At 36.5% G+C, this 27477-nt stretch overlaps 1 long non-coding RNA gene across 1 annotated transcript; it reads left to right on the top strand.

Moving 5' to 3' along the window:
* The first annotated feature begins 13332 nt into the window (after positions 1 to 13332).
* On the top strand, positions 13333 to 26139 carry LOC148224432 (uncharacterized). The gene is made up of 3 exons (XR_015802598.1): positions 13333 to 13565; positions 22155 to 22374; positions 25961 to 26139. It is a non-coding gene; the product is annotated as an uncharacterized LOC148224432 (long non-coding RNA).
* The last annotated feature ends 1338 nt before the right edge of the window (positions 26140 to 27477 follow it).

The following is a 27477-nucleotide window of genomic DNA, read 5'->3' as shown; positions in this document are numbered from 1 at the left end:
ACAACATCCCAACACGATCCACTGGAAATAGCTCACTGCAGTATAATATATCAAAAATGTAGAAGCACAGGAGGAAACAGATACATCTCACCCTAATGAAATACAGATTTTGTCTATCCATTTTGTTAATTAGCAAAGTACCTCAGATCTAATTATGAATCTATCTTTAATATGCTTGCTTCACCCTGCACATCATGGGCATAGCATGGTAATTATGCTACATAAAACTAAATAGAAGTTATGTCCTCTGGTGTATGACTGCAAAATCTTTAACTTTGTATTTGGGGATATTTTAATTTCTGGAATAATTTTATAAAAATATTACTTAAATAAATCCTCCTCTCTCACTCTTACATTAGCTTTTGAAAGTACATTATGAATGCTTGATGATAGAGTATATTTTATCAAATGTATCTATCTTTAAAACATCTTCTAAACCTATATTTAACCACAAGGTTGACAAGACAGTGTTTTGCTCTCATCTGAACTGCCCCACTCCACAAAGAAACAGCCCTCATTAGCAATCTCCTTAATTAAGAAAACATGAGGGAGAACTGTTATGTCTTTTCAATACTTAGAATCTACAGACTGGAGGTCAGTTCTGGAGGACATTTGCAGTCTGGTAGCACTGTCTTCAGGTAGTGCCATGCCCTGGTGTATGCAGAGACCTTGTGATGAATGGATGGGCTTGGGGTAGAATAAGATGCAAAATATGCAAAATACTTAAAAGCAGCCTAGATAGATATTTGCTTTAACCTTGATAATGCTGTATCTGTATGTAGAGAGAAGAAAAGTGCTGACTACCAGCCCTCTTTCAGTCCTGTTTCTGGAAGGGAAACAGAGCATACAGGCAGGGATGTCGATGGGATGCAGCGGGATAGACAGCTGGATAGAAAGGAAAGGGTCATTTTAGGTACATAGCCAATATGACCTCCTGTGCTATGTCTATTTGATCCCAGATTTCTCCCAGCATTGAACAACACACTACAAAGAGGGGGTAATGAAGAGATAATCGTCACTTGAAGAACTAGAAATAGAAGCCCTCTTTTTTTTGCCTAGTATGTGAAGCATTTTGAAACAGTACGAATGAGGCAGACCTGGCATGATACCTGACAGGGAAGACTGGGGCATGAGGAGCAGGACAGAAAAGTGGAGAAGTGCAGTACGAAAATTTCTCTGAAAACTCACTGTAGGGAAATGACAAACTGATTCAAAGTTTAAATGCCTCGGAAACATTTCAAACTTCAAAAATGTAAGATCTGAGAACTTGAAAGCAGAGGAAACAGCAGAAGTCAAATCTCATGTTCAGAGCAGTAATGGAATGTAGAACTCCTATTGTCTCACACTGAAGAATAAGAACCTAATTTCTGCTTCTACTCATTTCTTATACTAGAAAGAGCAAAATGTATTTACAAAAGTTTCTCTTGACTCCATAAGCTTTCTTGCCTATTTATACTTCAGTTACTAATAAAGAAAAGACAGTGTGTCCTAATTAAAGGATAGTTTTCCTGCCAGAACAGTAAGAGTTATTAAATGGAGAACAAAGAAATAGTAATGCAGTACGTTAAATATAAGTGAGACAGCTATCACATTTCTATTCAATACTTGAAAATATACCCACCTTTTCTTACACTCATCCTTAAATAGCAATTCTGGCATAATTCTACTACTACTACATGTCGATTACTAGTGTCTGAAAAATTTTAATCTATGTATTCATGCATTTGTGATAACAGCTATTAGACAAAATTAATAAGAAGTTGGTTGCTAGTACCCACAGGACTTAATTGTTATTTTCAAGGAAGAAGCTGCAAATTTAGTTTCTGGCATTGTTCCTTGATAAGTAATTCTGTATCAATTCAGTTCAGTGTTTTCATATGTAAGTGGCCACATCTCATTTTAAGAGTGTCTTTCAAAGCTAATGAATGCATGCATTGAAGTGGAGTTAGTAAAAGAGAGGAGGATAGCATGCATATACCTCTAGATACTGTACTTTCACTGAAAATACTCTTTGAATTAGAGCATCAGCTGTAATACAGGGTTTGTGTGAGATTATTGCAGTTCATAACTGCCCTTAACTAGACAACAGGTACTTCATCTGTTGATTTTAAATTGGCTTTTGATGGGCTAGTGAATATCCTTGTATCTTTTTTTTCTCAGGACTGAACTTTACAGTAGAGGATAAATCTGTCTTGGACCAGAGACAGGACTCAGTGATGTCAGTGAGATGTTAGAAGCCAAGACAGAATCTGTTGTTGGATGGTGGAGTGGGAAATGGGTTCCTGAACTGAGCAGTCTAATCCTTGAACATTCTGAGGAAACACATCAGAATCTTCTTTACATAATTGTTAAATTTTAGTTTAAAAGAAAGTATTTTTGCCTTGGCATTGTACCTACTCTTTATACCTATTGTCCCCCTGGATTACTGCCTTTTGATTTTACCGCCCAGTATTAAGAAAGACTTTCCTAGTAGATGAATACTTTATACTGCAGCCAAATCAAAGGTCTATTACACCCATAAAACCAGAACTACACTAAGCAGGATTTGAGAAATATTAGGTTCCTTTTAAACTTCGACATATGAGCAATAAGTAACAATATGTGCAAAAACATTTTTGCACCCTGTAGCCCTGTAAAAACTGTAATGCTTTAGGGAATAAGCTTCAGGGCTTCAGCTAACTGTGCCTAGGCAAACTCTGCAAGGTCACAGTTATCATCTGTTAGGAGCATTATCTGTTTTCTGTGAGAACTTGTCATGTGAACTGGAATTTGTTACATGGCATTTCTTGCCAGGATGTACAGTTTTGAAAGCATGGAGTATTTAAATGTTTGAAATATGGATATATCTTCAAAGCAAAGGCTCCATAACCATAAGCAACCTGCTCATGGACAATTACTGCTCACTGAAAATATGCAGCCTTTAAGAAAATGAGGAGCCACTGGGCAGGGAAGAAAGAGCCAGGCAGCAGGATGGGGAACTTGACACAGAAACCACCCTGAACACTCCACAGGACCTCTGCCACTGCCATATATGTCAAGAAACGCAGACATTTTACAAAAGGGAAAGATCCTAGACATTTTTCCCACATCAGTGTACCACATGGAAGAGCTCTGGAGCCTGCTCCCTACACTGGGGTGAAGATGACGAGCACAGTGGTACCGAGGGGTCACACTGGGTGTAGAATATGGCTGCTAAAGACTCACTACTTGCAATGTCTACTGAGAGCAACTAAAAATGAACAAGGAGTAAGCATTAGTATGAAGGGCATCAATGAATGTCAATCTAGTTAAGCTTTTCTTTGGAGTTCAAACTGATCAGGCTTATCAGTCTTATAAAAATCACAGTGATATTTAGGCGTCTGATACATCCTTGTACATATGTTCAGTTGCTGCTCTATCAGTTTGTTTATTAAAATTATTCTTTTCGGTGGTTTTTAGCCCTACATGATAAACTTTTAAAACTGATATCTTCAAGATTTTACTTCATATCTGACCACAGTCCTCATATTGCCAAGATAAAGAGGCCAAGTCTCATTTCCTTTTTATGTTAGAGCTACAGGCAAAAATATCAAGGAATCTGAATTAGCTCTGGTCTGGGGCTAAGCAAACTGAAGAGGACATGAGAAACTATGACATGAGAAATCTCCGGACACGACAGATAACAATGTGAGAAGACGCCAAATGTTACAGTTAGCACTGTGAGGACTGTCAGGGACGTCTGGGTTTCAGAGGTGGTTAATGAGGAGGTGAGACCTGAAGCTGAACATCACAGACAACTGGAGGAGAGCATTGTAGACCTTTTGGGGAAAACAGCTTTACAGGATAAACAGCATTTAGGCTGCACTGTTAGTTGAGCATGTAATGCTGAGATTACTTAGTTAGCAGAAAAAGAAATATCAAGTTTAGCTATGGATATAGCAAAACTGAGCTCAGTGGAGAAAATAATTATCAGTAATTATTTGGGACAGTGCTAGAGTGCAGAAATTATGGTGAAGAGGAGAGTAAAGTAACGGGAAAAGGGTAATAAAATACATAAATTATGTGTTTGGGTATGTCCAGGGATATCTCCTGTGCTTCACTGCAGCTGGAGGACAATAAAGCCAAGTTGTTCCAACCATAACATGTGCTTTTTCTGCTGCCACGATCAGGAGGAACTGGAGTCAATGGAGCAAGGTGCTTTCCCTTGCTAGCCAGGAAAAATCCAGGACAGATGGACTGAGCAACCTGATATCACACTGTCAATGCCTAGTGCAGGCCTGAATACACCAGCATCCTCCTAAATATGTTCTGACTGTTTTGGCCTTCTCTGCCTTGGTAGATGTCTAAAGCACAGTTTTGCTAGGTATTCCTCCCTGAAATTTGTGTTTCCTGGATATGGTAATCTGACTTACACGTGACACTCAAGACATTTTTAAATGATAATTCAAACTTTTCCTTTCCCATTGTACCTACTTGAATTTGTTTTAAGTACAGACATAAGATGTTTGACTTTTCAGCCAGTATCTCAACAAACACTATAAACTCAAGGGTATATTAAAATATAAGACATGGTGATCTTCTGATATCCATTACCAAGTTAACACTTAAGATCCTGTTTTGGTCATAGCAAAATAGCTCTTCCATATATGGAATTATTCAAGAGTTAAGTAATTCTAAAATTTCTCATGCCAAAAATCAAGGTGAACTCATCTGGAATTTTTTTCACAAAAAAAAAAAAAAAAAAAAAAAAGTAAACCTTGGAGTCAAGGGGAAAGGCCTAAATTCTCCTCTCCTTACATTTCAATTAAAGATAATAAAGAAGTTTTAAGAGAATAACATTCCTCCTTTGAAGGACAATGAGTGTGAGTGTACATTTCCCTTGAGAAGGTCTTTATTTCCAATCTGGTCATATCGATCTTTCAGCAAAACCCTGGAGCAGTAATTATACAAAAAGATGAAGAAAGTGAACACATATTTACAGCTAGTGAACAGTATGATAGACTTATTCCAATCTCCAGAACATTTTGTAGAAAGGTTTATGGTGAACCCTAAATAGTTGTTCATACTATGTCACGAACAAAAAGCATATATGCTACTCCTCAGAGCACTCACTATATCACTTGATTTATCATGAAAACACCAGCTGGTGAATTTGCACTCAGACAAAAAATTCAAAAATTTGTTTACTCTCATTCTAAACTTGAACTTTTGACTGTATTGCTTGTTTGTTATTAACACAATATAAACCCCCACAGCCCCGACATTTGCTGAATAGGTCAGATTCTCTCTGGTTAATTTGTCATATTTCAATGAAACATACTGGAGTTTTTCAGTGCTAGCATGAAAAACTAAGTTGCTTTGTAAATGTACATCGGCTTGTTCCAGATTCAGTGTAAAGACAAAGCAGAATCCTTTGGCATATGGGGAACATTTTTCCAGCTAAATAATTAATATTTGATATCCTCTTGGGTTAAGAGAGATTGGTATGAGATGAAGTATAAAATGTTTGCAAAGGTCTGTGAAGATCAAGGTATAGAACCAGTAAAATAAGTTTTTTATTAGTTGTTTTATAAAATACATGTTTTCCCATGTACCTAAGACAGATATTTATTTTATATGCTATGCTGTGACCCTTTCAAAGCATAAGAATCAGACTGTGAACTTGAATTTATGCATAATGCCTTAGATATACATACATACTGCCACTTCCCAAATCCCTTTCCTCATTATTACCCGCTACCTTTGCTTAAATAAATTGTCTTTTCAAAGTCTTTATTTAGACAAGAGTAGTGGCTATTCTGTATTTTAATCATTATACCTGCATATCTACTCAAGAGTTCACCCCGCACATACAGATTAAAATTTTCTTGCCTTTTAAAATCAACAAAGCAAAATATTTCCTACCTCTGTATTTTTCCTTTTTTCCCCCAGCTCAGAAATAGATCAAGGCCATCGGGTAAATAATGTAAATTTGGAAAAATACCTGTAATAGCAATATTTTTTTTCTTAAATGTCTAACATATCTGATTGCTCTTCCATTAAGACTGGTCTTCCTGCTGAAATACCCAATGACCCTTCCTTCCCTTGCTTAAAAAACTTGCTTTTTCTTTTCTATGCACCCTTCTGTCCCATGATGTAGTTTGATCCTGACTTCCTGTTGTAGAAAACAGAACAGAGCTCAGTGTGGTAAGCATTGTTCTGGTTTCTAGAAAGCTTTATCTCCTCCATTACGGAACATAACAAAAGGATTCTGAAAATTTCTAATTCTATGGTAGCCGTAATGTTTCCTAAAATTAATAGAGATTTTGAGGGGGTGATTGTTAGTTTAAGTGGCTTTGGCCTCATTAGAATATAATGAATTTTCAAGGTTAGTACTGTATCATGTAGGTAGTAATAATAAATAATTTCCTTGTCAGCAGGGAGTCAATGAATATTTTGGGACTCCATCTGCAGACTATTTGGCTAGCAGGAATGAACTCTACATATACTTTGCTATTGATGTGCTTGTAAAACTCCTGTTAATTATAATGGGGATTTATAAATGGACATCAAAGGCCAGTTTGTGAGCTCTCTGAAGCCCTGATCCTGCAAAGGCTTATAAATGTGTTTAATTTTCACACTGTTAGTAGTACAGTTGAAATCAATGTGACTTAATATTAGCTACATGCTGAGTGCTTGTAGGATGAGGGACTGGTAGTGATTTTATACAGAATTTACTTAACTGGCTCCACTAAGTTTGCTTGTTGTGATTTGCATTAAAGTTATAGTCAGAAAACTATGATCTGAAGGGGGCACACAATCCTAATTCTAAATAGATTTGAGATCACTGCAAAGCCTTACATTAAAAAAAAAAAAAAAAAAAAAAAAAGACTTTTGGACAGCAGAGCTTTTTTAGAGGGGTATTTGGGACACATATAACCCAAAATTAAATTATGCAAAAATTGAATAATTTAAAAAACTTATGGTTTTACAAAAAGGTCACAAAAATATGAATTTAAAACATTCTGGTTCTTTTCACAGATGTTACCCAAAGTTCCTTTTTGTTTTTTTTTAATTGAAATATAGTCCTAGATTTAGTAAATCTCATCCTGTGAAATGCATTCTGTGTTACAGTTTTTTTTATACAGCACAATTTCAACATAGCTTATTTAGTCAGGACAGTCAATAAAAATATTAGATCTGACCTTTTTTGATATGACCACTGCTTGCTACCATGCTTCTCTAATAAGCAGGGGCTATTAAATTAGTACCTGTATCAGAGAGCAGCAGGGGCAACAACAGGGAAGCTTTATTACTTACGGGCCCCTGCCAATCTGCCTATATGAAAAAGATAAAGTTCCAGACAATTAAAAATAAAAAATAAAGAAGGCAAAACAAAAATTAATGAAAGAAAATGTGTAGGATTGAGCAGAAGTATTCCTCTGCATCTTACATTTTAAAAATCAGGGACTTCAAAAATTAAACCTCTTCTCACATCATAAAATGCACGGAGGAGAAATCTAAGTGGGCTTCAATTTCTCAAACAGTGGAGGCAAGGCGTCCCTTTGTCCTTGCTCGGTTAGTGCATCCCTGTGCTATTTGTCTTTGTCAGACCTATGCATTTGAGTACCTGCACTCCTAAGTCCCAGTTTGGGCTGTGCTCCGGTGCTAAATGGATGCGCTGTAGGATATTGACTACTGTGAGTTTGACAAGGCTGCCCTTTTGACAAGGTGAAAGAGGTCATTATATTCACCTCTGGGATGCAGCCAATATAAATCTCATTCTTAAGGAGACACAATGTGTTCAGAAGCTGAGCCACAAGTCCAACAGCCTCCTGGATACTGCCTAAGAAACAGAGATCTTAAAAATTATTAAAATGTAGTCAGGGTCATCCAAGTATGATAGAAAACAATCAATACTGTTTATTGTTCTCTGTGGTATAATGTCTGTATCTAGGACAAATACAGGAGATGTATCTTGGAGCTTTCTGTGACAAACAAGTGTTGCTGTTTGAGGGGAAAAGCATGAGTGCCAGAATGTCAGCCCATCCACAGGGGAGATGAAAACATATGCAAATGAGCAAACCTCCACAAACCAGTGCATTTCCTAATCTTCTTCATCTGTCCCACCCCTTTTTATGGTTAAGTGAGTTATTGCAGCCCTAAAGCAGTAGAAATCCTAGCACAGTTGCCACTAGAGACTGGGGCTGAATCCCAATGAGTGGAAAGCACTGATTAAATGACAGAACAGTCTTTTCCATTCCAGTAACTCCAGTGGTCAGGCATTGTGAGAGCAAGGACTTTGAATGTCATTGAGCTAAAGGAGCTTTCATGCTCATTACCATTCTTTGCATATTCAGCTGCAAGGTGGGCCCTGGGCTTCGTGGCCTCCTTAATGCTCTCTTCAGGCTGCACAAAATTCAGAGAATCTCACTAAAGAATCCCATATGGCACCAAGGAACCTGGCCCACTTTTACAGACTGCTGGCAACTGAAGATCTGCTACAAGGAAATAATTTTGATGCCCAAAGGACAAAGCTGACTCAAACACAGCAAACCATATATTATCACTGCAAAAGCTTTATATTGCAAAAAGCTCAGAAATACAGATAAATAACTACTTACAGAACCACAGAACCTCTGAAATATTTGCCAAACAAATACTAAATCTTAAGAAGTTTCTTTGCCTGTTATTTACTATTTAATAGTTTTCTGCATTAGAAAAAAACATAATCCAAACCAACTATGAAAGTGCATAAATTGTTATCTAGATCATGTATCTCCCATAAGCCCACAGGAAAACTGACTGTTTTTGAGAGAGGCTGTATATCTGTGACTCAGATGCCTAAAATTTTCAATATGTGTTTATTATCAGAAATGCCTGTTGCCTTGCCTTTGTGGTTATCTTGCTGATGTGGCTATTTTTGACAAATCACGGCATATAATCTATTTGTAATATCTCTACATTGTCTAAATAATCACTACATAGAAACTGGATTAATTATATTCTGAAGCAAATGTAGGTCTGCCAAAGAACTGATCTTTATGAGACCTAGTGTAGCCTACAACACAAAATAGGATGCAGTCTCCAATGGAGCAAAAGTCCTTGAGTTTGCCCCTACTGAAAGAAAATGTCAGATAAATTCTAAAGCTTCTTTTTAACCAAAATTATCCTTTCTTAAGAAATTGATGGCAAATTTTTCTGCTAGCACTTTCTCACATATCTCTCCCTTGTTTTAAAGGCACATCTGAAGTGGGAGCCTGCCACTGGCACTCAGCATAGCAATGAATTGATGGTTGTCTGTGCAGGATGCTGACTAGCTGTACATTTGTCATATGTAGGAAGTTATATTCTCACCTTTCAATCAATCCCTAATAATTTTATTTTCCAGATCCTTTCCTTTTTATTTCCCTCATATTTCATGTGAACATCTGTCTTAACCTAAATCTCTAATCTTTTTGTATGCATAGGCATTGACAGTCATTTGTAAGAAACACATGTATTTAAAATGTCCTCTATCTTTCTGCCTGTTTTGCAGCTGCCTTCCTGAAAGCCTCTATGCAGGCTGCTGTCAGAAGATCTTTCCTCAGATTGTTTAGCATTCAATTCACTGCTCGTTGGCTTAATCCTCTTCACTCTCTTCTATTAAAAAGGGGATTAAGCATTTCTAAAAATAAAAATAAATGTTGAAAAGTTTGAAAAGGTGATGCAAGTAACTGTGAGTGACTAGCAATTGAAAGAGTTCAAACATTCTCTAATTAAACACCAGTGCCAAGGAATGTTAAATGATCCTAGGAGTTGAGCTCTTCTGGGGTTTGTAAGTACTCATTGATACAGCCAACCTGCACACTGGCACTGGAGGAGCAGCTGTGTCCCTACATTCTGACAGAAAGTATGTTGGAAAGTCAGACAAATTTGAAAAGTGGCTCAATGGATGATGGACAGAGTATGGGGTTGAAAGTTTGAGTCCTTTCTCCTTCCTTAAACTTGTCAAAATAAGCCCTGTAGCATATTGCTCCAATCTTCTTCATTTCTGATCCAAATGGAAACCAAGCTGTTCAGCAGAAAATTCAAACTTTATCTGCCCACTACAAATTAACTTATTTCAGACCATAATCCTTATTTCTTCCCCCAACTTTGTTTGAAACATATTTACTATCAATTCCCAGAGAAAATGGAAGCTTAGGGTATTTACTTGGGCGGTTAAGAAACTTTGGAGATGTTGGTAGACATCTCTTCTTCCCAACAGATATTGGAGACTAATGCTGTTAACACAACTGTAATTGCTCTTACATTGTAGTCTCAAGTTCTTGGGTTACACATGCTCTTCTAACACAGAAACCCTTGTTACACAGGGTGGAAACTGAGGCAAGATAAGTGATGACCCAACATATGGGGGATTTTAGCTTGTTACAGTTGGTTGTGCTTCCATTACACCCCTGCCTTTTTCTGCAAATCACTCACAGTGGTGTTGAGATGAAACAAGGTTTCGTAACCTTTAGTAAATACTGTGTGTTTTTATTTATGTTTTTACACAGACAGGAAAAGAGTTAACAAACAAAAATAGTTAAACTAAAAATTAGTTGTAGGAAAAAAACCCCACACTCTTCTCAGCATTAGAGAGCACTTTTCTGTTCTTTCATCAGAAGAACACAGAATTTAATATGTGCATTTTTTAGAGATGGAGAGCACTCTTTAATGCATAAATATAATATGAAATAAGGATTACTAAAGATTATGAGAAGGTACACAATCAGAAGATGAAGGCTTAAAATTTTATGGTAGTGAAGTGTAAAAGTCATTGGAAGATGTACCCTGGATTCATTTAAGACCCTTCACTGAAGCTCGAAGAATATTATAAAGCATCCATTGGAGGCAATTTTAAACTACATTTCTAAAACCAGTTTATTTAAAGCTGAGTGACTTCAGAGAAGCATCAGTTAGAGAGAAGCTATAAAGGCCTAACCAATAACAATGATGTTCTAAAAACCAAGAATGTGGAAAAGAAGCAGCATGTAGATAAGGCCAGTCAAAATGTTACATGAGATCATCCTAATAACTGTGAGGTTACTGAAAAAGCCATGACCTGTTTGATGGTTTCTAGAGAAACAGACAGACTCTGAAAGGTACTTTTTTTGTAGTTATCTGGCTTGAACTAGCCAAACTGACTCTGTTCTGGACAAAATACTTGTGATAAGATTTTGCTTAGCTGTGATTTACATCTGTCTTTTAGACATCTTAGAACATTTATAGTCACCTCTGTTTTGTCATTAAAAATTACAAAATCAGAAAAAATTCAGAGGCAGAAGATTAGAGTTATAAAGAAGATGCAAAATTTATTTTAAGAGGAAAGACTGAAAAGAGTTTTATTGTTGTGCTCACAGACTTGATGAAAAGTTTTGTCCAAAATTTTAGGGCTTTGATTACCATCTTATACTTCTTTTTCATGACTTCAGTGTATGAAATCTCTACATTCCTTAAGTATATGAAGAATAGTATTAGGAAAATAAAATTATCAATATTAATATCATTCTGAAGATTTATATCTCCATGCATAGGAAGATGTAGATCTTTTGTAAAAGTATATATTTAGGTACAAATATATTTATACATGTTTAGACTGAATTCAGTACTTATGTGAATCCATAAGTAATGTGGCATGATTTTAGAAGGTGAGGCTATTTTAGCCTAGCTGAAATGAAACATTGCATTTTATTAAGTCTCCTATGCTAGTATGTCCCTAAATTGCTGATTGTATTGATAAATTTATCTGAGAAGTAAAACATTATAATTATTATGCAACAAAAATCAGAGGAGAGGAGAGGAGAGGAGAGGAGAGGAGAGGAGAGGAGAGGAGAGGAGAGGAGAGGAGAGGAGAGGAGAGGAGAGGAGAGGAGAGGAGAGGAGAGGAGAGGAGAGGAGAGGAGAGGAGAGGAGAGGAGAGGAGAGGAGAGGAGAGGAGAGGAGAGGAGAGGAGAGGAGAGGAGAGGAGAGCAGATAGCCACGAGTTTTTCTTAAAAAAAATTCCTAATTTAAAAGTTTTAAAAATACCATAATGTCAAGTGTACTTCTAAAATCACAGTGCACTTTATGCAAACATATTTAGAAGAACTGTAAAATAATTGACTTTCCCCCTCCCTCCCAAAAAAACTCACCTTGTTGATGAAATAGAACCAAAATACAGAATGAAATTCTAAAACACTTTTCTTTGTTTAAGAGCAACATTTAGGTGTATGAGAAGAGAGAGGAGTGAAGCTGGTGTGCACAGAAAGCAGTGCATCACTCATAATAAAGATCATAAATGAGGAAAAAATCAGCCTTTAATGGAAGAAGTAACTGTTGGAAATTTCTAGATTTTCTTGTGATGATGTGATAACAAATTTTATTTACTGAGGACAACGGGTAATTCTGAATGCTACTTCTACTTCAAGTTGAAGCAAAGAAACCAATAGTAGTACCTCTAAGATTAACTATAAACAAGCACAAGAAACTGCAATTTTCCTGGAATTTTTTAACTGTTATGACTGGCTAAATTCACAGAGAAATCAGGTGAAAAATGAGAAAAATAAGGGTGATTTAATAATTTTTCCTTTCAAATGTTGAATTCTTCCATTGGAAAATTTCTGCATATCTAGCTATAAAGAAGAAAAAGACCAAAACATTTGAAATTTTGAATCATTTTGAAAACTCAGTCATAAAATTTACAAGAATCTTAGGTAATTTTTGTTAAACTAAACCCAAAATTTATTGATATAATCAACAAATTTTGGAGCATATTAGCATAAAAAATCAGAAAGTGTCTGTGCTGCCTTGTGGTTAGGCTGTCATACTAACTTGTGTACACTACATTTCACAAGATTGACCAACAATCTGATTTTTAAGACAGCGTGATAGAAGTTACAATGAGAATTTCCAATGGCATTTGAAAAACTTTTCATAATCTGTGCCTTACTTTTTCTACAAAGCAGAATAATGTTTGATGAAAATTGTTTTGTCAGAAAATGCACTAGTAACTCAATTAATGCCATTACCTTTGTTAACTCCAGCCTAATTTTGAAATTCACAGTTTTGTTGCAGAAATCGATTCTCTTTGCCTAATCCCATCACCCTAGGAGAAACAAATTCATCTGTTAAACTGAGCCTTTTCCTGTGATAATTTCAAAAAGAGAGAATTTATCCAGTGTCCTACTTGATGCCCATATTTAAGCTAAATCATGAGAACATAAATCAGAATCCCAAGTAACAGCCGTTCAGCTGACAGATCAGGTAGGAGGGAACGCTTAGTCACAGTGATTAATAGGTCTTTTCAGGAAGCACTTAGATACCATGGTGATGGGTGTTACAGCAAATCCTCAGATAGTCCTTGATGACTTCATATGGTCTAATTCCTTTTTGACAGTAAAGGGAGGGTAAAAATTAGACTTCTAAATTGCCTGTTTGATATTCACATGGAAATAGACTGAACAAACTACCATGACTACAGGGGTCTAGGTTGAGACCGTCATTTTCAAGGACACTTGAAAGGACAGCTTCTAATTTCCTCAGATGATTTTGGAGCTCTTGCTGAAGGTCTCATCTTGCAAGCTGTTATGCACAACTGCAGATAGGTAAATCCCTTCAAATTTTTTAGTAGTTTATTGTGCAAGCATTAAGCTTTTATGGATTGAGGCTTAATAATAATTAAAATGTCCTGATTAGAATCCTTAGGCAAAGACTATAAGAGGGAAATGTGCAGGGTTTTTGGATCCAAAATATACCTATGCCGACAGAGAGTCCTATGCCTGGCTGCAGCTGACAAAATCACCGTGGTCCCTGCAACCTCTTTTACCTATGCCACAACTTCAGCAAATCACTCCTGTTATTCTTATTGAAAGAATGATCAAAGACTATGGGAAAGCAGTCATTACCTTCGGGGACAGTTACTGCTAATCTTCCTCCTCTCCCTCGGCAACAGGGAATGTTTCTCATTTTCAGCACTGGTGAATATGCTCAGAGATCTCCTTCTACTTTTCACTTTCCAACGGAAAGAGCAACTAATTCTAGCCCTTCCTCTCAAAGGCAGAATAATTGTTTCCTATATGGCACTCCTAGTCTTTAACATGCTCTGGATCACTACACTAGCAAAAACAATACCTGCCATTTCCACTTTGAAATTATACTTTTGTAGCATTTTTTAGTATACATTTGCCTAAAAAGAAACCCTATAAAAAGAGAAATATATTTAATAGGTTATCTTGAAAAGAATATCATATTGATAAGACTATTAATTAGAGAGCTAAATAAATAAAATTATTTTTAAAATAAATTTTCTAAACAAATTAGAAAACTAAAAACCTGTTGGCATTTTGCCTTTCAACTTTAAAAACTGATTCATTTCTTTGGACACATGGCATTGTTGACCTGATAGTGAGATATAATAAATTGTCAGATTTCCACTGAAGTGAATGTAATTGTTGATTATCTCCAGCAGTGGGTCTAACTTTTACATCTCTGCTGCTCTATAATAATTACTCTAGCAACAATTGTACAGAGAACCAACACAACCCTCCAATTTTATCAGAAAGAAAAGGGAGTTACTAAGGCTGTTCTTGTGTTTGCAAAAGCTTTGTGTGATATAGAGTGCAAATGCTAAGTAACTTATAGTGTACATTATAATATTCCTGTCTCCTGATAGACTCATCCATTTCCAAGGGTACTTGACTGCTGGCATGTGATTCTAGGGTTTGTTCTGAAGGGTCAGAGCACATAGTGAAATATCAATGAAGAAGGGATCAGCTGAGAACTTCCAAAGCTTCTGAACACCAGGAGTTTTGCTGGGGAGCCATATCTTTTGTTATATTGACTGATGTTCTTCTCCAGCTGGAAATTATGATCTCAATCTTAGAGGTCTTTCCCAACCTAAATGATTATGTGAAATAAGCAGTTGGTTATTCAACAAACAGGACTCATAAGCTTTCAGAGATCACATCTTCTGAATATATTTGGACATTCATTCATTTTTAAAATACATTCCCTTCAAACTTCTATCTTTCCATCCATTCTATTTTAATTTATGCTTGGCAGGAAAAGCCTTTCAAAGCCGTGAAATGCTTGAGCCCAGTCTTATCCTTAGGGCTCCTCACATTAGGAAGAGTGGAACTGCTTATCACTACTGGAAAGCACAACTGTATGAGAATTTTTTTTTTCCATAAGGGATGAACTTTTCCATTTCTGTGAAATTATGCATTCCTTTAGGAAGAGAAACTTCATGTTCGACCCTTACCATGATTCTATGCCTCTGGTTAGAAAAGTTCTCTGGAGGTCATCTGCTCCAACTCTCCATCCCCAGGCTGAAACAATTATACCTTTAGCATCCCTGACAGGGGTCTATCTAGCCTGTTCCCTAGTCCACAGTTTATGCAGACTCTTACCACTTTCATTATCAGTCTATTTCAGTGATTTGCGATTTTTAAAGTCAGAAAGTTTTCCTAATGTCACACAAAGCTCTTATGCTGCAATTTCATTTCATGTCTTCTTGACCTGTCCTCCACACAGATAGAAAGCAGATTGGTTTTTTTCACTTTGCAGGACCCTTTTACATATTTCAGAAGTGGTATTATGTTTCTTTTCTGTCTCCCTGTCTAGACTAAAAAACATAGTTCTTTCAAACCTTCTTCACAAGTCATGTGAGTAGGGTTCAATATTGTTTCTGATAATTTATGACATGGGGTCTCTCTGCCCACATCTTTCTTGTAGTTTGATGTCTGTGAAAGACCCAGCAGAAGCTGTACTAGCAGTAGAAGATGGAAAATATTGCTGCCTATATTTCAGGCCTGGTTAATGCATTTCACTGTGCTTTTCTATACTCTTAAAACTACAAAACATGTTTGATGCATGTTCTGCTAATGTTTCTCAGCTCCAGTTTTAGTTTGGTAGTCAGCTGGATTAAGAAATATTCTAATCAAAAGGCAGAGTCTTGCATTTATGTTTATTGATTTTTTTTCTCCTTCCCAAATAATTATTCAATTTGACAAAATTGTTTTGATTTTAGAATCTGTCCTGCAATTTATGTTTACGACTTCAAAAATTATATGCTATGTCAATTTAATAAATCTCATTTCTGCTTCCATCATCTAATTTGCTGCATATTGGAAAGTACTAGATCTCTGCTGAGGCACATCCTTCCATTTTACAGTCTTAACTGCCTCTGCTTTCTATATAAGGTTTAGTATCACAATCGATAACAGGCTTATTCAAATATCACCATCTGCTATAAATTCAGCTATGAACTATTTATTTCTGGCAAATCACTTGGGTCCTAGAAACATGTGAACACAAGATCACCAAATTATTGAGACTGAAAAGAACATTGGGAGGTCATTTATCCCAGACTCTTATCAAAGCAGGGTGGACAGTAAATTTAGATCCAATTGCTTGGTTTCCACTGTCCATTTGAGTTTTGAAAACTTCCAAACACAGGAATCCCATAGCCTCTCTGGAAATTCTCTTCCAGTGCTTAATTACCCTTGTAGAGTAGATCCCTTTCCTTACATCCTTTCAAACTTGCCTTGTTTCAATTTCTTATGATAGTGCATTCTTTTCCCTCTGCTCATGCTGACAAGGATCTTGGCTTTGTCTTATGGTAGCCTCTTCTTATGTAATAGAAAGCTGCTACTTTCTGTCTCCAGGCTGAAAAGCCTCATCTCCTCTCAGATTAAGTGCTCCACCCTCAACCGTTTTGGTCACTTTCTACTGGACTCTGGGATCTTGACTCTGCTGCCCTTTTTCTACTTTACTATAGGATCATATAATCATAGAACATCCAGCATTAGAAAGGACCCCCGGAGACCATAGAAATACAGCCCTGGCCCTGCATGGGACCATTCAAAGAATCACGAGTACCTGAAAGTGTTATCCAAATGCTTCTTGAACTCTGTCTGGCTTGGTGCTCTGACCACTTCCCTGAGGAGTCTGTTCCAGTGCCCAGCCACCTTCTGAGTGAAGAATCTTTTTCTAATATCCCAGCTAAACATCTCTCGACACAATTTCATGCCATGCTATCACTGGTCGCTGGAGAGAAGAGATCAGTGCCTGCTCCTGTGCTTTTCCTTGTGAGGAAGATGTAGACCATGATGAGGTCTCCCCTCTGTCTCTTCTTCTTCTCCAGGCTGCACAAACCAAGTGGCCTCGGCCATGCCTCGTAGACCCTTTACCATCTTCTTTATAAACACTTCTTGTACCAAGGTCCTGAAAAATGTTTGCAGCATTCCTGATGGAGTCTCTTAATTGATGAATAATGGGCAATAATCTCTTCCCTTGATCTACTGGCCATGCTCTTTTTGCTACAGCTCAGTATGCAATCAACTTTTCTGCCAGGGCACAGAGATGACGCATATTTGGCCTGCTGCCCACCATGTCCTTCCAGCAGAACTGTTTTCTGGCAGTCAGTCCCTGGCCAATCCCTGGCAGCAGGGGGTGAGTGCGCCTCAAGCACAGGACTTTGCAGCTGTCATAGTTGGATTTCATAAGGATCTTATTATCCCAATTCTCTAGCCTTTCTAGATGTCTCTCAACTGCAGCCATGTTCTCAAGCATATCAACTGCATGCCCTGTCTCAAACTTACCTACAAACTTGATGAAAACACACTTCACCTAGACCTTCAGGTCATTGATAAAGAGAGCAAAGATGATAAATTCCCTGTTTAGTCTCTGAGGAACTCTACCTATAACCAGTCTACACGTAGATTATGAACCACTGCCTTTTGAGCATGATCATGCATCCAATTTTTTACTTACCTAGTAGTCCATTCATCTGGACCATATTGCCCAACAAAGACACTGTGGCAGATGAGACACAAAGCACTGTTGAATTCAAAATAAGGATTTTCCATCGCATGCACAGATCTGGGAAACTCTTCATAGAAGTAAATCTTGTTTATAAAGAATAGGTTACCTTTGGCAAATACATATGGGTTATTCCAAGTCATCACAAATTTCTAAGGGAACTTGCTCCTTGGAGAGCTCTACTGGGGTCAGAGAGAGACTGGCTGACCTGGTAGACCCCTTCTTGCTTTTTAGAAAGTGACTTTGACGTTTGTCTTTCTCCAGTCCTTTTGTATTATTTCTAAAATCAAAACAATCTGTGAAAAATCAACACATTTTTCAAGATCTGGAATCTGGGGAGAAGTTGAGTGATGCAGTGGCATAAAAAAATTCTTGTTGGCACAGAAAAATTCTGCCTTGCTCTCAGTTCCTTTCCTAACACTCTATTTACTGTTCTTGACTGTCACTGCATTAAAGTATTCGTATAACTATCTGTGTAGTCCCAAGTATGCATTCTGCTGCTTTAACAGGCTGCTCTGATTCCATCTATGAAAATCTGATTGTTTTTGATACTGTGCTTCGATTTATATTTATCTTCTCTGACTTCTGTTTGTCATTGGAGTCTCAGGTATTTGATTGTGTGAGACTTCTTCAGTCCTCACAACTGGTTTTCATTTACACCGGATAACTTTGTTTCATTGCAGACATTGACAACTCACTATCAATCCTTCTTTCTGGATCTTTTGTTAAGTTTTCTTTGGTCCAAACAAAGATTTCACTAAGATTGCATTCATAAATATAGTATACTTCAACGCCTGATTTATTTATTTATTTATTTATTTATTTATTTATTTATTTATTTATTACTACCTTTTAAACAGTTCTTCATTTGTATAGGAACCTTCCCTGGTCTCCCTCTTACAGACTAGAACTGATCAAAATATACTAAAAAATAGACTAATTTTTAATGGAAAGCAGAGAATATTGTGCACATGGAAAAAAAAAAAACAACCAGAATTTAGTTATATAAATAATATAATAAAATTACTTAAAATTAGAATTATAGGCTTTATAGAAACCCTTCTATAAGAAATACTTTTGTAAATACTTTGGATTACGAGTGTAAATGTTTAGGGTACTAGATTTCAATTTTTTTAGACAGAGGACAAGTTCGTGTTTCTGAAAGTTTATCTGATTTTATAATTTCCGATTTTAAAAGCTAGTGCAACTCCACATTTGACCAAAATACTAAATTCACAGTCCCAAATATGACATTGCATGAATTCTGATTTAGAGGTAAAAACATTATCTACTGAATCAATAACATCATCCATTTAATATAATTTCATGGTGAAGTAAATAGAATTTTTTTAATGACTCTAACTGGATTTCAACTCTAAATAGCTCTTAGAAGCTTCTTAGCCATGCACCAAAGCAGCTGCTGATCTTGTTTACCATGATAGATAATAAATCATTTGTCATCAGTCTGAATCTCAGATAATGGAGTCATGGCTGATGATGATCATTCTTAGAGGCTTTGAGCACCTCTGTGTTGCTTGTGAATATGACAGCTGTTGATCATTTTTATGAGAGATAAATTGCATACACCAAGAACTAAAGATGCTTTCTCTATATCTGAGCACTTCGGTAAGCATTTTATCTGAAATTCTCGTATCTCATTCTAGAGCACAAAATTGCTATGGAAGATATTATTGTTTTCTCTAAGCTTTACACAATTAATGTAGGTTTACACTGAAATACTTTCTATGAACTTAGAGAAATCTGCTCTGGATCATTTGGTACATAGATTTCCTGGCTTTTATTTGGGTTCTTCATCCAGAGGATGGCTGGGCACTGGAACAGGCTCCCCAGGGAAGTGGTCAGAGCACCAAACCAGACAGAATCCAAGAAGCATTTGGATGTTCTTAGGCACATGGTTTGACTCTTGGGGATGATCTTGTGTGGGGCCAGGACCTGGTCTTAATGATCCTTGTAGATGCCTTCCAACTCAGAATATTTCGATTCTGTGAAAAACTGTAAGAATGAAAGTAATAAATCTTCTTTGTGGATTGCATTGAAACAATTTCTTTTTCTATATTTAAGAGTATTTATATTTTGGTTAAGAACCTGTTAAATCACTCAGTTTTACAGATATAATTCTCAGCTGCTAAATAAACGCCTCTTGCTGTATAATGTGATATTAAATAGACATTTAAACACTCTGGAATGGTTTCTTGGCTTGTCTATGAAGAAACACATTGGATATGAGATGCTGGTGTTTATAAGTACTTTAAGCTATCATATGCTATCACTGCCAGAAACAATGCTTACCTCTCACACCTGCTCTTACTTCTGTGCAATGAACCACACTGGAGAACTGATGGAGCTGAAAAATAACTGTTTCCTTCTGCTGTGGAAGTTTTCATTTGAATCACTCTTGGTTCTGCCGCTGTGAACTTATGCCTGCTCAAGGGAGGATATGGCATTGTTACCTACAACTAGGTAACTTAGTCTGCTACTAGCAGTTTACAAAGGTCGAGCTTCAAATGAATGCTCTCTTTTTTTACTGAGTGGCTTTCATTTTCTCCATTCATTTATTAATTTTCTTTGAATGCTTTATTTTGCAGGATTAATTAGTTAACATGGTGCAGGAAAGTTTCCTTGCTTTCCCACTCTGAGTTACTCTTAATGTTTTGTGTTTGGTTTAAATTAATCATATTTGAATGAAAATTTAGTGGGGGAGGTATTTTTCTTGAATCTGAGAAAATCAAGGACATGTTTCAACCCTGACATAGATGGAGGTGAGGGAAGAGGAAAAGGGTAATGGTGGAGGAAAGAGTTTTTGCAGCTGTGTAATCACAGCTGCATCACAGGATACAGGAGACAGTGCAGCTATTCAGTGTGAATGGCGAACCTGAGTGCCCTAAGCACACCTGCATCTCAGTGTGATTAGTACAGCACTCTTAGTTTTAGAGAAGAATTTCATGTTTTTAACTGCCTAAAAGATAGCTGGTGTATAGCATGGTGTGGTGGTGACACTGCTTCCCCTGAGTTTAGACTAGACCACCAGCTTTTCCACAATTATGTTCAAAGACACCCACGGGTGGACCATTTGCTAAAATCTTACTGGGATCTCAGCACGGGGTAAGTCCTACGTAGGGAATCAGGTCTCTTGAACAAAAGGTGGCTCTCCAGACAGAGATGGGCACCCCCAATGGAAGGGTCCTTGCAGCAATGTCTTCACCAAGATTGCCTGAGACTCCTCAATCCACTGCTCTGCTCAGTTCTTGCAGTTCATCTTTCACTGCTTCTGTGAGACAACCCCACCACAAGCAAGCTCCACTGTAACAGATTATTTCAAGCTACAGACAAAACATCTCCTAATTCTCTTAACTGTCTACAAAAGACTGCCCCATTGGACTTTTCTACATACAATTTGATCAATTTTGTGGCAGGAACCTCCTGAGAGTCTCTGAGATAGCACATTTCTCCACGCAGGTTGTTAATCAACATATTTAAGCACAGAAATTGGTCTAGGCACTGCAGGGTTTCCTGGGGGAAATCTTCAGGGCAGTCTCAAATTTCCACTAGGAGAGCTTCTGCACCAATTAGTCAAATCCTTAATTGAAAGGGTGGCTAGAAGTTCGGTCAATCACTGTCTCAAGTCAGTCTATTGTCTAAATTACTCCATTATCTCCTCTATGCAGATGTATACATGGGGAGTTTCTGGATCACCCAAGGAGTTAATGACTTGAGTGCATCAGGTGTGCACACAGGCACAGCCCTGTTTCTCAGCTACACCACAATTATAACTATAGGACAAACCTGAATTTCATACTTATTTTTATACTTAAGTTCTACACCTCTTGCGGCAATTAAAAGCCAGGCAACTTGAAACTCAGTACTTCGGTAACTGCAGCATTGCCTGAGGAGTAAGACTCTTAATTATAACCATTTTTAAACAGAAATTATTTTAAACAAGCCTTTTTCTAATAATATTTTTACGCTTTTAACGGATTCAAATTGTCTTCATAGATAATTCAAAGTGATTAAAAATAAATAGGTATCCCCTAACAAATTTAAGGCATGACCTATTTTCCTTGTGTAGTAAGAGCCTAACTGAACAATGAAGTAAAAGTCTGATGCATATGCTTTTTCTTCTCTTTAGAACACTTAATATTATGCCTACAACCTACCAAGCTGAAGAATAGCAAAACTTCATCCGAATTTTTACATTAGTAATAATTCTTACACACACAATATTATGTACACTGAGGATGTTATCTCACAGTAATGTCTAACTTAAACAAATGTTCACTCAGTAAGAGCAAACTCACTGAGTTTGAGATGCCAGTCAAATGAGCTAACTGTGGTCCTTAGTTTATTTGCATTAGCTTTCCGTAGGTCCTGGTAAATGAAAGTGAAATGACTCCACACAACTTATGCTGAAGGTAACTCGAGCACCACGTATAACTCCACTCTCCTGTCGGAACAACTGAGTTCACCAAGGATTATAGCTCTACAGTACTACTGAAACAAACCACCAGCTGATTGCAGCTAGGAGCATCCGAGAAGGCAGAAGGGGGGAGCAGTCAAGACACATATCTTGTGAAGGTAATTCCCTCGGACATCATTTTGGGACATCACATCTGGTAATCCCAGTTAATAGAAGGTTATGCTCAATTTGTAACTGAATGTTATAAATTCATACTTATTTTAGTTCCATATCTTGTCCTTTGTCTTATCAGTACCAATGTTAAGTTAAAAATAAGTAAGAAAGTGAAAATAAAACAAGTCTCCCCACTGTTAAGTCTCAACTGTCGGACTGCTTTACCTACATTTTAAGAGTTTCTACAAATACAGGGTCAGGCGCTTGGTGCTCCCAAATCACTTTAGAAGCTGTTTTTAGCAGGTATTTCTGAAAGAAAAGCATCTTAACTGAGGTGTTGTTAATGGAGGCTTCTTAATCTCAAGACCTTATTCCTCCGTGCAGAATATCAGCAATTTCTACTGACTTTAAATAGAGGCAGTTTGTGTCCTGCAGGGAAGAAAAAGACCTAGGGAGCATTAACTAAAAAAGCTTTAATACAGAAAACTGTAACTGAGGTCATCTTAATTCAAATACTTTACACTGTGCTGGCCTTAAATGAACTAATTTGAGACCTATGACCTTAACAGAGGGATTTCTCAATTGACATACTTTTAGCTGATGCAAAGTCTACCTGAAATAGCCTTAGGAGCTCTGTATAAGCATAATAATAAGCATATACTACAGTAAATGTGAAATTCTTCTGGATTTAGTAAAATCAGATATTCATATAGAACTTCTGTGAGGAAAGCTTCAGATTTTGGGTATTACTAAGTTTTTAAGTGGAAGTAAGAAAGTAATAATGAATTCTGATGGAAGCAGATTAAAATATAAAATTGTAAACCTTTTCTGTGCCATAAAGAAAGTAATGTAAAATCAATAGCTTTGTTTTGCCTGTTAACTAGAAGAAATCCTGAGGCTGACAACAGTGTGCAAGGCCCCAAAATAGCAGCTAGTATGTATCTGAAAAATTTGGAGTTAGTACCATCTTTACCAAAGATTAGATCTGCAAATATTTTTTAAAATCCAAATCAGTGCCAGGGATCCAGTCAACAGGAATATAAATGATCAGAGTGTATGTTCAGGATTCAAGCTTCCCCAGATGATTTTCCATTATCAAATATAAGAGGTAGCCATTTGCAAGATGAAGGAGAATTCTGTTTCTAAATTATCAAAATCCCACCCTCATCCCCTCCCCAAATAACCTCCAAATATAAAATTCCAGGAAATTAAACCAGACAAAACAAAATAAATCCTTTGTAATTGTCCCAATCATTACATCTGAGCTGGCAATGAGTATAGAATTGTTGCAGGTATCTATTGTGGCTTGTCTGTCAAAGTCTAGCAGCCCGATTCCTCACAGCCGTGTGGTGTGGTGAACATTGGACAGAGAAGTTCAGAGCTCATTCCTGGGATAAGCTGCACTACCTGAGAGAGAGTGACTCAGCTAGAGGAGTCCCAGTGTCTGAGGAGATAATATAGGGAGGGAGCTGTCACCGGCAAAAGGAAGGAATTGTGGCTCTATTGCATCTCTGCTTCCTAGGAAAGTTGCCAAAGCATTTTCCCTTCTCTCGAAGGCAGATGAGTATAAAACTTAATCTAGCCACAATAATTCACTACTAATTTTTTGAGAGTTATAAAAGAAAAAGGTAAAAATAAGTACAGGAAAAAAACCCAAAACATATATAGCAAATATTTTAAAGAACTCATGCAAAATAAATTTTCCCAATATGTGTGCATGAAATGCTAAGCAGACCCACATAGCTAGGGAATTTTTGCACACATAATTCTGACTTCTATCTTCACATCAAGCATTTGGCATGTAAGCACATGGACAGTTAAAAATATTTGGACTTTATTGCATTGTTACAGATGCTAAAACAATATAATACTTGGCAATATCTAAACAGACCATTGGTGCATGACTCCTGCATCAGAGCCCTTGTAATGGAATGCTGTTATATATACAGGTTTAGGACAGAAATAAACCAGAAGCAATATAAAGTTCTGACTTCTCACACAAAAATCCAGACTTTTTTTTTTCGTTTTATCAAGACTGATACTCTCAAAATCGTGTTTTAGGTTTATCTCCAGAGATTACATTTTTGTTCTCATGACCATGCTTTTTGGGTTTAATGCAGTCTGTTGATTTTGGACTGCTGAGTCTGACTACATATATCAGACAGAGGGATTGGATGTGTGCCTTCAATATCCCTTTCACTCACAAAATTTTCTTCACAGAAATGACATCTTTGGTATTGAAGATCTGAAAGTATTCCTTTGCTGCTACATTACATCCTCTCAGAAGGATATATTTTTCTGTCTAATTTTCTTCTGTGATGTATTAGTTGAATTCTATTTCTAGTTTAAAATGGAACTTGCTTTATGAAAATGTCCTTCTTATAAAGTTTCATACACTTCTACCACACATGAATACAGTGATTTGACAATAATAATTGACTGCTTTTAAGAAAAATACCAAATTATGCATGTGGATATTACATAGAACTTCACCTACACTTTGAGAAATTATTGGTTAACCTGTTTTTCTCACTTTGTCTCTCAGATCACATTATTTTCCACCTTAAGGTCTTAACATGTTTACAGTAATGACTAATATTGTATAGAGCTGCTCATACCTCTTTATTTTTTTTCATGTAATTTCTTTATGTACTTACCTGTTTGGCAATATAAGGGGAAATTATATTCCATTGTTTGATGGTATACTTATGCTGCAGACTTCTGCCAGAACATCCATGTCCCTTAGGATAGATCTGGTGTCATTTGAGACTGATTTAGCTGTAGGAGCAAAACCCTGTTGTGTAGACCACAATGGCAGAACCATATTTTTGTCAGCTCTCTGTGAGAAAATGTTCTTTGCCAGACATAATAAAGATATGTAACCTCAGTAAGAGAGCTTTACTGACATGATGTAACAGTTTAACTATACTTAGAAAGTGGCTGTAGTTTGGATTTATTTGGTTTGGTTTGGGTTTGGGTTTTTGTTTGGTTTTTTTTGTTCGTTTTATTGTGTTTCACGATTTTTTCTTTCATAGCCTCTTTAGGCAGGTTTTCAATGACATAAAAATCCATGAAAACTCCTTAGTGCCTCAGCATCTGGACTCTTCCTGGCAATATCAGGTGAAAAAAAGACTATGTAAAGCCTCAGAGATTTAGTACTTTTCCCGGTCTTGACTATTTGTCTACTGGATCCAGTTAATTTAGTAGATTATTTGTCAGGAGTTTAGTTGTAGTAAGAAAAAAAGTCGAACACAAGTTGTCCAAACAAAAGTAAATGCTTGGGAAAAGCTCCTAAAAAGATAATAACTTGTTTGGTCCACTTGTACAGTATGTGTTCTTTATGAATTTTATTCTAAACAAGATGACATAAATCCCACAATAAGATGCTGTTCCCAAGAGTATGATTTTCACTATCATTTGTGGTTTTACAGGGCTCTTGATCAAATTGAACTTTCTTGCATTCATGTTTGCATTTCAGTATCCAACACCAAGCAAATGAGTATTCGCCCTACTGCAAAAATAAAAATATATGTGTTACAGCTCTCACTTTTATAAGCTTCTTATCAAACTCCTGGTCTCTCATTGTGACAGCTGTACTTGGCAATGGAGGGAAATGTCATGGCTGATACTCCAACAAGGAGCTCTTGCTCTGGGATATTGCACTAGGTGAAGTCTTGGTCTCAGACAACTCAAATTTTCTCCTTCTGAAAAAGGTAATTGGGTTTTTATACAAGGATGAGATTTTGGTAATGAGTAAAGTGTAAGCTATAAAGACCCAGATGAAGACTTGGTTCTTTAACAGATCTTTTAGAAACATTAACAATATCGCGAAAACTGATGAGGAAATAGACCTAAAACTGCTGTTCAAGAAATAAACTCAATATCTATTGTATTTTTGGAGACAGAGTATACTAAAAAATAAATACTAGACGGGAATACAAAAAGTAAATTACAGTAATATTATTTTAGTGATGTTAAGAATATTTTAAAAAAAATTTTTATTAAAAAAACCCAAACCCAGAACTTTTGTAGAAAATTGCTTTTTCACTATCAGATTTTTAACAAACCTTATAGCAGATGTCTTTACACTTTTATTAGTTTGTGTATTTTCCATGGGGACTCATGATAATGCATTCCTGATGAGATATTGTAGTTCAGGCTTCCAAGTGCATTCTCTTATCTTATTGTGCTGGAGTTTTTTCTTTTCTTTCCTCATTTTTAATAACTTAGTTATGCACATATTTTGCCATTATGTCATACTCTTCTCCTGGTTCTGAGATAAAACTTTCAAGAACAACTTGTTATTATTAGTCTAGGTATTCTGGCTCTTCTTTATTGTTATTAAACTGATGAGTGCTTTTATACTCCATTTTTGCCTTGAGAATTTTGAAAAATGAGACATTATATCAGGTTGCTGAATATACATTCTCTAGTATTATTGGGTGCCTGAGCACTTACCAATCACAAATTTCATCTATTTTTATCTTCACCTGTATTAGTCTTAATTTGCTCTGGCTTGCCTTCAATTAGGTGCATTGTCCTTTACATTTGTTATAACAAAGAACTTATTTCTCTCCTTTTTTTGTAACCCTTTAGAAAATAATGATAATTATGCATTTATTGCCTTTGGATATTTAAACATCACATTTTACCTTGGAAAATTACAGCAAATAGAGAAGTATAAATCAATTGCAGATTTGCTTTATGAGTGCTAAGTTGGTAAATTTCTGTAACTTTTTTTACTTTGTTATACAAGTCAGACAAAGATTGCTTTGAAATCACTTTTGTGTCTCTGCTAATTTATGCCTCCTGAAAGACAGCTGTATTCCTCATAAGCATAGAGAAGGATTCTTAATGTTTCCTTTGTTTGCAGAGCAGCACCCTATATCATTTAAATTGACAAAACCTTAGAAAGGTTCACCCCACTGTTTGCACTGCCAACAAAAACTTAAAGCAAAGGAAATTTCAGGAAATTTGTTCTGTAGAAAAATTTTCTTATCTTTCATTCACTTATTACTTATCACAAGGCTCATTTTCCTTATTGTCTGAGGTGCTGTCCTTCAAAACAGCAGGTGCTGGAGTCTATCATTTAGCCAAATTCTTCCTTA

The sequence above is a fragment of the Sturnus vulgaris genome, chromosome 3 (genome assembly GCF_052056855.1).
Source record: "Sturnus vulgaris isolate bStuVul1 chromosome 3, bStuVul1.hap1, whole genome shotgun sequence".
Lineage (NCBI taxonomy): Eukaryota > Metazoa > Chordata > Aves > Passeriformes > Sturnidae > Sturnus > Sturnus vulgaris.
Note: the sequence above shows the minus strand (reverse complement) of the source record. Positions and strands in the feature narration are given on the sequence as shown.